Below are 13,919 nucleotides of genomic sequence, written 5' to 3' on the forward strand. Positions count from 1 at the left end.
AATCCTGTATCTTGAGACTTTTTGCCTTAATCTTAGAAATATAAGCAGAGATTATTCTAAGTTGCTTTCAAATCCGATTCTTCATCCAGATCAACTGCATATTTTTTTCCTCCCTCCCCTTTTATCCTTCGTATCCCATGAATGACGGTCATGTGAATCTCACTGTAAGCAGGGACTGCAGACACCTGTGCATTGCTGTTTTCACGAAATGCCTTGCTCTGACCTCTTGTTACTCTTGTCAGCCCCACTTGCCGATACTTAGAAAATGAAACAGGCTTTGGTGTTCCCTAAAGAGTGTACTGAATGAAGAGGAAACTCATATAATGTATAATTTAGAATGTTGAGCATATTTGCACTGAGAGTTTCAGCTTCTACAAGGGCTCAATTCAGTGAACATGAAGCCCTAATCTCAAGTTTCGGAGTGATGCACCCTTTAAATTTTATTCACTATTCAGACTAGAGGACGGAGACAGAGTTGGGTTCTTGCCTAAGGATGTGGTCAGATGATGAGGTGTTTTCAATGGCACCTTTCTGAGAATTCTGGTGGCCAATCCAGACTCAGTACAAATCATATTTTCCACACTATCATGCTAATGTTTGGGAGCTGAGTGCTCAGCACTGTGTCCTCTGTGACTGGGACATCATGGTAGCAGAGTTTTATGTGTAATCACTTTTCCAGTCTTAACCCTGGGCACTCAGAGCTCATTGACCCCCTTTGCCACCTAGAGATGAGTCTGTCCTTCTACACATCTACTTCTGTCTACTTCATGGCCTGCCACTGGATTTCTTTCTTTTTTTTTTTTTTTTTTTGCTGAAGAATTTACTCATGGATGATCTTAACAGTACACATCATAATAGACCACATGCATGCATTGAAATGAAGAGGAAAATGGGATTGTACAAGTCACTTACCTTATAGAAACTCCTGTTATAATGAAAGAAAAAGAGCAAACCTCCATGACTTAAGATTGCCAATTTAAATGAAACCGTCCTTTCTGATGGGGTGAATTGTAAGATTAGAGGGGTAAGAAGGTTTACTGAATTATAAATGCCCCAAATAATAGCACCTGAATTACTGCTAACAGTCTTCTCAGAAGTAAGAAATATGGTCAAGGTCAGCTGTGTCTCTCATTGTAGGTCTCCAGGATGCAGGAGTTTGTTTGTTCACTGTAGATATGAACATGGTATGGAGAATGTAGCCCATGATCACACTCTGAAAAAGCAAGAGTCTTGACTTTGTGGATGTCCTTGGGAGTGTAGTATGCAGTCCCATGGCTTAGTAAGTTTTGTGGGCATGGTTCCTGGAACATCCCTGGTGTTCCTCTGTAAAGTGGTGTGGCCTGTGAACAGGGAGCTGTGTTGGGGAAGAGGGGACAGTCCTCCCCGCTGTGGGGATCTTTGTTTAACCAGCACATTTGAAGAGTCAGCACTCGGCCTGTGTCCATCTCTTAGATCACTGCATGGTGGGCTGGTGTATGTTGTACTGTGCTGTTCATTCCTTTTTTCTATTAGGCTATTTCCACCTCTGCACAACACACCTTGTATCACTAACATGCCTCACTTTCATACATCTGATGTCTAAAGGTTCATTTCCACATCTTTTTGAGCAGGAATTAACCTACATCTCCATGATTATAATCTTTCTTCATATCTAGTTAACTTTCTTCCATGATAATGTCTATTCTGTGGCTTTTGGGCTTGTCGCTTGAAATGGTTTGGCTGTGTCTCCCCCCAAATCTCACCTTGAATTGTAACAATCTCCATGTGTCAAGGGAAGGGCCAGGTGGACAAAACTGAGTCATGGGGGCAGTTTCCCCCATACTATTCTCATGGTAGTAAACAAGTCTCACAAGATTTGATGGTTTTATAAATGGGAGTTCCCCTGCACAAGTTCTCTTGTCTGCCACTATGCAGGATGTGACTTTGCTCCTCATTTCCCTTCTGCCATGATTGTGAGGCCTCCCCAGCCATGTGCAACTGTGAGCCAGTTAAACCTCTTTCTTTTATAAATTACCCAGTCTTAGATATGTGTTTATTAGCATCATGAGAACAGAGCAATATACCACAGGACAATATAGATCCATGATGTGAGTGTCAAGAGAATGTCTGGTCCCATAAAATCGTGATGGAGTGTGCATGACGAAGAAAACTGAATTATCACAGTGTTTTCTCAAAGGCTTAAGGCATCCTTTTCCTTTAAAACTTGGGGAATAAAAGGAATCCCTGTACTAAGAAAACACTCTTAATTCAGAACTATTTATGTTCACCATCACTGGTGTTTCTCAATCTTCTCTTCTAATATCTGGAAGTCATATCTTCTAAAATGTCTTTATAGTGAGATCCTACAAAGACATTGACAGAAAGTGCCTGAAAACAGGGCTTTCTAACATATGTGAGAAAGGTGTCTTTCCTTGAAAAAGTGGTTATGAACACAAGAATTGATAACTGGGTAATGGGAAGTGTGATGGGAAAGAAGAAAGTGGATGAGTGTCCCCGGAGCTTGATGGTGTCTTTCTGAAGCAGGTGCCCTGTGTAGGAATAGGGGATGATAAGGCAAGCTACTTTGCCATAGTCTCCCTATATCTCCATTTGTCCTCTGATCTGTGGTTTTATTGTGGTTTAAATCTGTCTTTGTTATTTTTGTTTTATTTTTTGGTACCTGAATATTACATTTTAAGAAATATTTTTATTTTATGATAGTTTTAGTTTTATAGAAAGTAGTAAAGATAATAGAGATTCATATATCCTACAGCTTCCTGAAATGTTAACACCTTATATCACCATAGCATATTTATGAAAACTCAGAAATTGACAGTGGTACAAAACTATTAACTGGAAAAGATTTTCTTCATATTTTACCACCTTTTCCACTAGTGTCATTTTTCTGTTCTAGGGTCTAATCCAAGATACCACATTACATTTACTGTCAGGCATATAACTGACCGATTGTTGCATAATATATAACTACATAGTTTAGACTTTCCAACCCAGCCCTACACAGTACTTACAGTTTCTCTGGGTCAGATGCCTGGCAGAGATTTCAAGGGAAGGCTCATCTGGGGAAGGATCCCCTTCCAAGCTCCTGGGATTCTTGGGAGGATTCAATTTCTGTCCAGGTCAAGATGACTTCACTGGTGAGTTATTCAAAGCCTTTTGGGAATTAATAACAATCAATAAAAACAGACGAGTAAAGAACCTTTCCTAATGCAATGTATGAAGCCAGTGTTCCCTGACACCACAGCTAGACAAAGACATTTCAAGAAAAGAAAATTACAGACCAATGTGAAACAGGTAAAAAGTATCAAGGAAATATTATCAAAATTAACTAGTAACATATAAAAAGGAGTATACACTAGGAGCAAAACTATTTATCCCTGCAATGTAAGTCTGGTTAAACATACAAAAACAACTGGTGTTATAAAATATACTAATAGAATTTTTTAAAAAGACTCATGGTCACCTCTAAAGACACAGAATAGGCATTTGACAAATTCCAAACCCATTCATGATAAAAGCTCCGAGAAAATTAGGCATAGAAGAAAACTTTCTAAACCTACAAAGAGCATCCATGGAAAACTCACATAACATGAAGAAAGACATATAAGCCAACAGAATAGAGTTGAGCACCCCAAAATCAATCTTTATATACAGGGCAAACTTATTTTCAAGGTTGAAAAATTAATTCAAGATGAAAAAATAGTTTTTCAACAAATGTTGCCGGGAGAAAGGGATATCCACATGCAAGTTAAACTGTTTCCTGCACCATATATGTATTTGACTCAAAATAGAATATGTGGCTAAATGTAAGAGCTAAAACTAAAAATCCCACAGAAGAGAACATACAAATAGATTTTCATGGCCTTACATGAAACAATGGATTCTAACATGTGACACAAAAGTACAAGTGACAGAAAAAAAAATAGATACATTGAACTTCATGTGGATCAATACCTTTTAAGATGCAAAGTACACCATCAAGACAACTGAAATAACGGAAGAAGATATTCTCAAGTCATATAACTGTTAGGAGACTATTATCCAGAATATATGAAACATTCAGGCATGCACCACCACCCCTGGCTAATTTTTGTATTTTTAGTAGAGATGGGGTTTCGCCATGTTACTTAGGCTGGGCTCAAACTCCTGGCCTCAAGTGATCCACCCACCTGAGCTTCCCAAATTGCTGGGATTACAGGCATGAGCCACTGTGCCAAGCCTCATTCTTCATTATTATTTTCTAAATTTGTATTTCTAAATAATATATTGTTCAGATATTTTTTATTTTCTACTTTAGATAAATACGTGTATAAATGAATGTTTAATCTTACTCAAATTATGAAAAAATATAACAAATCCATATTGTGATACATCCTATGGAACACCTGACAAGTTCTTTTCACTAAGATCAAGGGCAAAAAAATAAGTGAGGACCCAGAAACTGATACAGATTAGACAGGGCCTGATGTGGCAGGTAGGTTCTAAGATGCTTTCCAATGATCCACACCTCTAGATATGCAGAACCCTATTCTAATATCCTCACTGTGAGGTTTAGACATGCCATACCACATGTATAAACAAACACAAAAGGGGCAAAGTGTATGGAACAATGGTTTGTAAGAGAGATTATATCAAACAGTGAAGGACAGCGATACCTGAGACATACAATACTGTGACATGAGCTCTACCATTGCATCAAGATACCACCTTGGGAGATGTTCCAGGCTGTGGTGTGGCATGGACTTTGGAAGACACTGTGAGTTGAGAAGATGCAACTGAGAGTCGAGTACAGACTGGCTGGATCGCATCTAGCATTTCTTCACATCCAGTGGTAAGAATGGGAGACAGCATCCATGTCAGCATCCATGCAGGCTGGACTGCTATTGTCATCATTACTCACTGAAATATGGTTCACAGAAGTACAGGAGCAACGCAGAAACAAAGGCAAAGACACAAAGAAAAGTTACTTGAATGAAGATTTAATATTGCACAAAGACAGACGCCTTTACATGTTGTACAAAAACCAAGGCTTAAAAAATAACCATTCGAGATAAAGTAAATGATGTGTATAAGTCGAATGAACCAACCAAGTGGACACATACCTACTCTTACTATACAATTTTCATACACGTGGCTGATAAACTCACTATATTATAAAATAATGAAAGTGGAGCTTTCTATTTATAAGAGCAGAACAAAATTATCAGAAAGATAAAGATTAAAAATATTTTTACCTCCATTTGTTTTCCTATAAAACCTTAAGTTTGCTTTATATTTGGAAAATAATTTGTCACTTTCTTCACTACATCAATTGCACTGCCATTCTAGTTTGCATGGAGTATAGGGTTGCTATTTATATGCAGTAAAATTAAGTTAAATGGTGCCAGGCTGCAATATCATAGATGAGGGGTTGTTATTATTGTTGTTATTTTAACCAAGATCTGTCATTGAAACTCTCCATGTACAGTATTGAAGCCAAGAGACCCTGACTGCAGCCCTAACTGGAAAATCAAATGCCCATCTACTGATTTGGAGCACTTGTAAAATATCAGTGTTCACGCTCTCTTGGTTGCTCACATCTCATAAATCTTGGACACATGTCCCCTATGTCCCCAGAATAATTTTAGAGCATTATATTGACTATTACCTTTCTTGTACAGTAGACATGTGTTATTGAGTTTCAGCGACTGATTCTGTATGAATGCTTCACTCACAAGAGGATGTGTTGTCAACATAGTCGTGTTGGAATTAAGACACTCCTCACTGCAAGCTCTCAATAAATTCTGGTCTGTTTGTTGGAGTCCTGATAAATAATATCTGAAAATGGGGCTTTTTGAGACATGCAAGTAATAGGCATCTGTCTTTCAAAAACTGGTTACGTAGTTAGCACCAGATGCTAAAACTGGTGACTGAAAAATGCAGAATATGATGAAGAAGATGAAAGAGGATGAGTCTCTGGATCTTGGGGGGATCTTCCTGAAGCAAGTGTACCTGTGTTCCAGTTGGTAAATCGATATGGAAAGATGCTTTGCTATTCTCTCTCTACGTGCCCTTTCATTTCCTGAGCCGAAGGTATTCTGTTTGTGCTTTGGAGTTATTTTCATAACACATTTAATGCTTTCTTCAAAAACATTTTTTCTTTGAAATAATTTTAAATACACAGAAATATGCACAGATAGTAGAGAAAGCTTAGATATCTTTGAATTACACGCAATGTAATGGATTATGTATCCATGAGCCCTAAAAAATAGTTGGCACAAAACTATTTATTGAAGTATAGGCTTTTTCCATATTTTACTCGGCTTTTAAGTAATGTCATTTTTCTGTCCAGGATACCACATTGCATTGACTGTCAGGTGTATTATTTATTGCTGAATAATAAATTCTCACATACTAAGTGGCTCTTACAGTTTCTCTGTATCATGAATCCAGATGTCGATGATGGCCAATGAGAAGGTCTCAAGTGAAGGTTCAGCTGGGGAAGGATCTTCTTCCAAGTTCGTGTGATTGTTGTTAGGAGTCAAGGCCCTGGGCTGGTTGAGATGACTTCACTGGTGAACTATTCCAAACCTGAAAATAATTAATAACAATCTATCACAAACTCTTCATAAACACTTAAACAACAGTAAAAGTGGAGAAGAGATCACTTTCTGATGTATACTATTAGTTAGTTTACACTGATATTACAACGAAAGCAAGACCTTTCAAGAAAGAAAAATTAAGACCAATATGTTTTACAAATAAAGGGTAAATGTCTTCAATAAAATGCTAGCAATACAAATCAGCAAATGTAAAAAGAATTATACACCATCAAAAAGGGTATTTGTCTCAGGAATGCAAATTTGGTTTAACATACAAAATAATTAGTATCATGCCTTATAACAATAAAATAAAAAACAAAAGCCATATGATCATCTCAAAAGATGCAGGAAAGGCACCTGACAAATCCAAAATCCATTTTTGATAACAGTATACAACAAAATTAAGCCTATAAGAAAAGTTTCTTTATTTTAAAGGGCATCCATGAAAAAATTAGTATCATCATAATTTAATTTAAAGGCTCAATAATAGTATAAACTTGGACATACAGATCAAAGGAATATAGTAGAATTGAATGTCCAAAAATTAATCTTTACCTTTATGGTCAAATGATTTTACAAGGTTGCCAAGCCAATTCAATATGGAAAAATATATTTGTAACAAATGTTGCTAGGACAATTGAATATCCACAAGGAAGTTGAACTTCTCACTCACACCATATACATAATTGGCTCAAAATAATCATATACCCAAATGTAAGATCTAAATAGACCAAACCCTTAGAAGATAATATAGAAATACATAATTTGGGTCTTAGGTTAAACAATAACTCCTATAATTTCTAAGACAGGATACTTAAAGCCCAAGAAAAGGAAATAAAAAACATGAATATATTTAACTTTATAAGAATTAAAATCTTCTGAGATTCAAAGTACATGATTAAAGGTAAAAAGATAATGCAAAGAATAGAAGAAAATCTTCACAATCACATAGCAGAAAAGAATCTATTAGCCACAATATATAAAATATTTTACAACTCAAAATAAAAAGGCAAATATCACAATCAAATTGGTGAACTATCTGAATAGACATGTATCCAAAGATACTATAGTCACGTCTAGTAAGCACATGATATGAGGCCTAAGCCTTTTGTCATTAGGAAAATGCAAGTCTAAACAACCATGAGATACACTTCACAAATCTAAAGGGTATATTGCAAAAAAAAAGTAAATTTAAAAAGGCAAAATACTTTGTGTGATTTCAGTTATGTGACACTCTGCAATGTGAAAAAGTAGAGAGATAATAAAATGTTTGGTATTTACTAGGAGCTTGGAAAAGAGGCAGGTCAAACTAGTGAGGTACAGCAGATTTGCTCTAGGCAGTGAAATTATTCTGGTATCATATACTGTAATGATAAATACATGATTATATTTTCCAAATCCTAAATAACTTTATAATACAAAAGGTGAACTTAAAATATACAAATTAAAAACTTTCTACAGTAGGTAGCAGATAGCATGGGGCTATACACATAATGGAATTAAATAACACATCAGTGAAATAACCTCACTGAATGGAGTGGGGGAAAAGCAGCTGACCCAAGGAACGTAGCAAGTAAGTGGATATTCTGAGTCTAAAGGGTAAAGATTTATCCCTAAAAACTTTAGTTGGTAAAGTTCTTTCTCATGGCCATATACATTTCTAATTCTGAAACCACGTATACAAGTCTTTTGGATTATGTGATTAAATAACAGAACCATCTTTATCACTGTTAGCGTGGTAGGCTACATACAAGTAAGCGGGAATAGGTGCGCTGATTCACGTAGTACTGGATTAGATCATGGGGTGCCGGAGGATTATTAGGAATTCATGTTTAACTTAAAGATACAGATACATGAGAAAATATTTGTGTGTGTGTGTGTGTGTGTTTCTGTGTGTGTGTGTATGAATCAGTGTACATAGATGTATTTGCTCTGTCAGCACACAAGATCACGAATCAACAGATGCCCCAGGAGCAATGAATATGCCAAGAGCCCAGATCTCCATTTCTAATTCAATTCTCCAATAAGAAGAACTAGGCCTCTGTGGAAAAAATGGTTAATACCAGGCTTGTGAGGAAATCCACACAATTAGCTTAAGCACCTAGTAGTGCCAGAAAAAATAAAGCGCCAAACAACAGAGCAAACAACTAACCAACCACATAACAACAGCAAAGCTTCATTATGGTAGTGTTTCAAAATGACAAATGATCCAACTGAAAGACCTTCCAATAGCCAACACTGCAACAATTTAAACAAATAAATGAAGTAGTAGAAGGAAAGAGTAAAAGAAATATCCATGTTTGCATACTGATAAAAATGATTGCATAAATATAACGATTATTGGAGGAGAATAGACACTTTCAGGATGAAAATTCCAAATAACTTTTGGTAAACATTCTGCTCATAAAGTGGAGCATTTTTTGTTTTGTTTTTTGTTTTTCAAAATGGAACATTCGAGACTTTGTTAGTGTGCCTCACCTGCTTAGAAAGAGCAAAACAGTATCTAGAGATTCACACTGTGAATTTGTATCCAACAATCACAGGAACTCAACAGAAAAAGTGAAAGAATCTTTGGATACTTTGAAAGGAGCAGCAGGCAGCAACTTGCACCATGTGTCAGATGGGAAATTGAGCCTTCAGAGTGCAAAAGGAGGAGACTCTCTGTGATACATTCCCACTGGGGAACCAGGCAGTCCAGGTCACAGGGAAGCGCCTTAACCCTGCCCAGCGCTGGAGCTGACTTAGAGAGGAGGGGACCATGAAAGAAGGAGTGGCACCTGGGTGTGCTGCGTGTGCACTCCCAGATCCCAGCAGGGACAGAAGGAAGATATTCCTGACCCTGATTCATAGAAGATCTTGCAGAAATCAGCGAAGTAACCCAGGCAGCAGTCACGCACTGGAAGAAGCTCCCAACTGAGGGAGAAGCTGACCAACTAAGATTTGTATTTGATCTAATATTGAGCAGAGGATCAACCCCTTAAGGCCCAAACCAAGGGGCATGCAGGAAGCTTTCTTGTGCCAGGGTCATGGGAGCTGGGTATAGCTGCTTCACATGTCAAATCAAGGGGTGTGGCCTCAGAGCTACTGTTTCAGTTTCAGTCTCCAGTGGGAAGTCTTGCAGCCTGGGGCAGGTTTGTGTTCTCAGCCTAGACTGCCTGAGACTTAGCTGACTGTCGTGGGTGTTTGCCAGCAGAAGTCTGCATGTGTAAGACCTTCTGTGTCAAGGTCGTGGGAATTGACCTGCCACTTGCTACCCCTCTCTCCATGTGCAGACTCTCATGTGGCAGAGGGTGTTCTCCTTCCTGGAACATTATCCCAGTGGTCAGGGAACTGTCCACTGACCCCCATTGAGGCTTCTGCTTACACCCACACTTGGAGAGGCAGAGTATGGACTTTCCTGACCCAGCCCACACTCGGCTTTGCCCCTCTACCTGTCCTAGTAGCAGAACAGGAACAGAGACTTTTCAGAGCTCCGTGTCACTTCCCATCAGCTGACTGCTTCCCCTGGGTAACAAAGGTTAAGCATAAATCCCACCACCATGACTGCAGCTGGCTCTCTCCTGCAAGTGCCACCTTCTGGCCCATGGTCAACCAACACAGTCCATTACAACATCTGCTGGCACACTAACATGATACTGGTATAAATGTAGACATACAGACCAGAGGAACAGAACAGAGACCCCAGAAATGAAGCCAAATACTTACGATTAACTGATTTTCAACAGAACAGACAAAAACATACACAGGAATGAACACCCCATTCAATAAAAGGTGCTGGGAAATAAGATAGCCACATGCAGAAGAATGAAACTGGATCCTTATCTGTCACCATAAATAAAAATTAACTCAAGATGGATTAAAGACTTAAATGTAAGACATGAAACCGTAAAGACATTGGCCTAGGCAAACGTAAGACCCCGAAAGCAACTACAACATCAACAAAAACAAATTAATGGGACTTAGCGAAACTGAAAAGCTTCTGCACAGCAAAAGAAATAATCGACAGAATAAAGAAGCAACCTACAAAATGGGAGAAAATACTTGGAAACTGTCCATCCAACAAAGGACTAATTCAGAATCTACAAGAAACACAAACAAATCAGCAAGAAAAAAATAAATAACCCCATTAAAAAGTGGGGAGATGACATGAACAGGCAAAAGAAGACATACAAATGGCCCGAAAACATATGAAAAAAAAATGCTCAACATCACTGATCATCAGGGAATGCAAATTAACATCACAATGCGATACCAATCTTACCCTAGTCAGAAGGACCATTATGAAAAAGTCAATAAATGATAGACATTGGTGTGGATGAGGTGAAAAGGGAATGCTTAGACACCCTTGGTGGGAATGTAAATTAGTACAACCTGTATGGTAAACAGTATGGAGATTTCTCAATGAACTTTTAAAAGCAGAGCTACCATTCAATCTAGCAATCCCACCACTGGGCACGGACCCAAATGAAAAGAAGTCATTCTATCAGGCGCCACTTCCAGTCTTCCTGGACCCCGCAATTCGGGGGTTTCAGGCTCGGGACAAGTGCAGGGTTCTCCATAAATGCAGCCTCGGTGGTGGACCCGACCCCTTGCAGTCCCACATGGAGGGAGCAGAGGGGCGCGTTCTGCAGCCTGCTGCACAAGATAAAAGGCAAATTCCACCTAGTGAGCAAGAGGCCCATGTGGCAGCTCTGCTGGGGCTGGGGGAGTACAGGCGAGAGCGGCTGGCGGCCTGGCGCATAAGTGTCTGCAGAGCACATGCTCAGAAAACTGGGGCAGACAGGCAAAGGTGTTGGTCGCAGAGACTTTGGTTCAGGGGCTCAACACACTGGCCAGGGATGTGGCCCATCACCTGGTCTCTGGAAGCACTTTGTGCTCCTCACTCGGCTTCCTGTTACAAATCATGACAACATATTTCAGAGGACTTTGGGGAAATTTGCCCGCTTGGCACCGTCAGGTTGGTTCTCGGTGGCATTCCGTCGGGGAAGGGAGGAAGTCCCCAAGGATGGTGTGAAGGAGGGGTGCCCGACCTCGGGCTTGGCACATGGGTGAGCTCCACTTCCCGGCCCCAAAGCCCTTATTGCATCTGCTGCAGACTCCGTCAGACTGGGCATGGTGATCCAAGAGTTCACCCAAGTGAGAAATCCGGGTTAAGTTAGGTGTTGCTGCCCAGCGGGAGACCCGAGTCTGCCTTCTTCCTGGGCCTGAGTGAAGTGACATGGCCATTGCCAGGGCTGGGGTCCAGCAAAGCCTGTTTCTGGTGTCACTGTGCTCTGCGCCAAGTAGAGAGAAATGTTTTTAAGGAGTTGACAACAACTCCTGAGAAAGCATTTCAGTGGTTACTGGAGGACTTGCACTCTGGAAATGCAGAGAACCCAGGACTGCTGCCAGGATTAACTAGGTGACTACACACGAGAGGGCAGACAGAGCCTGGCTCATTTCAGTACTCTGCATGGGTTAGTTGCCACCATCAGCTGTGATGGGAACATGTGGTGATTGCTTCAGGAGATGACAGTGGCCCTGAGGAGTCTGAGAATGGGAGGTCCCAGATCAAGGCGCCAGCAGGTTTGGTGTCTGGTGACAGCCCACTTCCTGGCTCATAGTCAGCGGGTTTCTCTTGTGCTGGCATCTCTCTCACTCCTAGGCTAGGCTCCTTCTGCAAACAATTGTTAGCTGCCAACCCCTAAGGGCCAGACAATACATTTGCAAATTACAACCTGGCACACCCAAGGTAGCAGGAGGAGAAAGAGCAACTTTTTGTCTTGGAAGCCAAGCTTCGTTGTTGGCTGGCACCCAATGTGCATTTCAGGTTTTTATGGTTCCTTGTCTGAGGTTATTGTAGCTGATTCCCAGGGTATCCTAATCTAAGAAGCAGTGAGTGAGCAGTGACTTAGAAGCACTGAGTGAGCCTGAACTTTGCTAACTGGAAGGACTGGCTGTTCCCTTCCCTTGCCTTCCAGTCTCTCTCCCTGACTGCCCTGTACAAGATAGCCCCACCTAAAATAACTGAAGGCACTTCAGTTCTGTGTTGCTTTTCCTTGCAAAACATGGGTAAGATCTTAAAAAGATCCTGGAAGTGTGTCTCTGTGGCATGCATCGAGGTATGTATCCTTCCTTGAGGTGTGTTAGTTTCATCTTTCAGTACTCAGAGTTGTCTGCATAGTGCCAAGGAGGGAGGAGGTGCCAACCCCCTGTGCTCAGCCAGGATGCCCTGGCCTGGCCACGCCTTCTGAGGCTTCCACAGACCTAAGAGGGACTAACAGCTGGAGTCAAAATGTTCCTGTCACTGACGCCCTGCTTCCGGAAAGGAGATCCAGAAGGAAAAAGAAAATATGTTGGGACCTTTTATTTTTTTTTCTTAGCCACATCCTTTGGGGGTTGGGGTGGGACAAAATAAACGTAAGTTCAAGAAGACAGTCTATGCTGAAAATGACACACAGTGTAACCACCTAATGGGTTCACCTTGCCTGCTGCCTAAAAGAGTTGATTTATCAAGACAGGAAAATTGCAATATAAAAAGAGTAATTCACGGAGAGCCAGCTGTGCAGGACACTGGAGGAGTTTTATTATTACTCAAATCAGTCTCCCAGGACATTCAGGTATCAGTGTTTTTAAGGATAATTTGGTGGGTGGGGGAAGGCCAGTGAGTTGGGAGTTCTGATTGGTCAGATCAGAGATGGAATCACAGGGAGTCCAAGCTGCCCTCTTATGCTGACTCAGTTCCTAGGTGGAGGTCACAAGATCAGATCAGGCAGTTTATCCACCAGGGTTGTGCCAGCTGATCCATCAAGTGCAGGGTCTGCAAAATATGTCAAGCACTGATCTTTGGAGCAGTTTAGGGAGGATCAGAATCTTGTAGCCTCCAGCTGCATGACTCCTAAGCCATAATTTCTAATCATGTGGCTAATTTGTTAGTCCTACAAACGCAGTCTAGTCTCCAGGTAAGAAAGAGGTTTGTGTTGAGAAAGCGCTGTTATTGTCTTTGTTTTAAACTATAAACTGTAGAGTAAGTTCCTCCAAAAGTTAGTTTAGCTTATGCCCAGGAAGGAACAAGGGCTGCTTAAAAGTTTAGAAGCAAGACAGAGTCATTTAGGCAGCCAGGTGCAGAGGCTCACACCTGTAATTCCAGTACTTTGGGAGGCAGAGGCAGGTGGATCACTGGAGGCCAGGAGTTCTAGACCAGCCTGGCTAACAAGGCAAAACCCTATCTCTACTAAAAATACAAAAATTAGCCAGGTGTGTCACGCCTGCAATCCCAGCTCCTCCAGCAACTGAGGCACAAGAATTCCTTGAACCCAGGAGGCAGAGGTTGCAGTGAGATGAGATTGGTCCACTGCACTC

The 13,919-nt window shown here is 40.5% G+C and overlaps 1 long non-coding RNA gene across 3 annotated transcripts in view; it reads right to left on the bottom strand.

The window, feature by feature from the left end:
- The window catches only part of LOC117975972 (uncharacterized), a 71,307-nt gene that overhangs the window by 27,698 nt on the left and 29,690 nt on the right, over positions 1-13,919 (bottom strand). For all 3 annotated transcript variants that reach the window (XR_008621168.2, XR_008621167.2, XR_010110051.1), the window contains 3 exons: positions 6,406-6,567; positions 4,705-4,896; positions 3,009-3,150 (listed from right to left, as the gene is read on the bottom strand). This is a non-coding gene — a long non-coding RNA (uncharacterized LOC117975972). The remainder of the gene's footprint in view (positions 1-3,008; positions 3,151-4,704; positions 4,897-6,405; positions 6,568-13,919) is intronic.

Source organism: Pan paniscus, chromosome 16, assembly GCF_029289425.2.
Source record: "Pan paniscus chromosome 16, NHGRI_mPanPan1-v2.0_pri, whole genome shotgun sequence".
Taxonomy (NCBI): domain Eukaryota; kingdom Metazoa; phylum Chordata; class Mammalia; order Primates; family Hominidae; genus Pan; species Pan paniscus.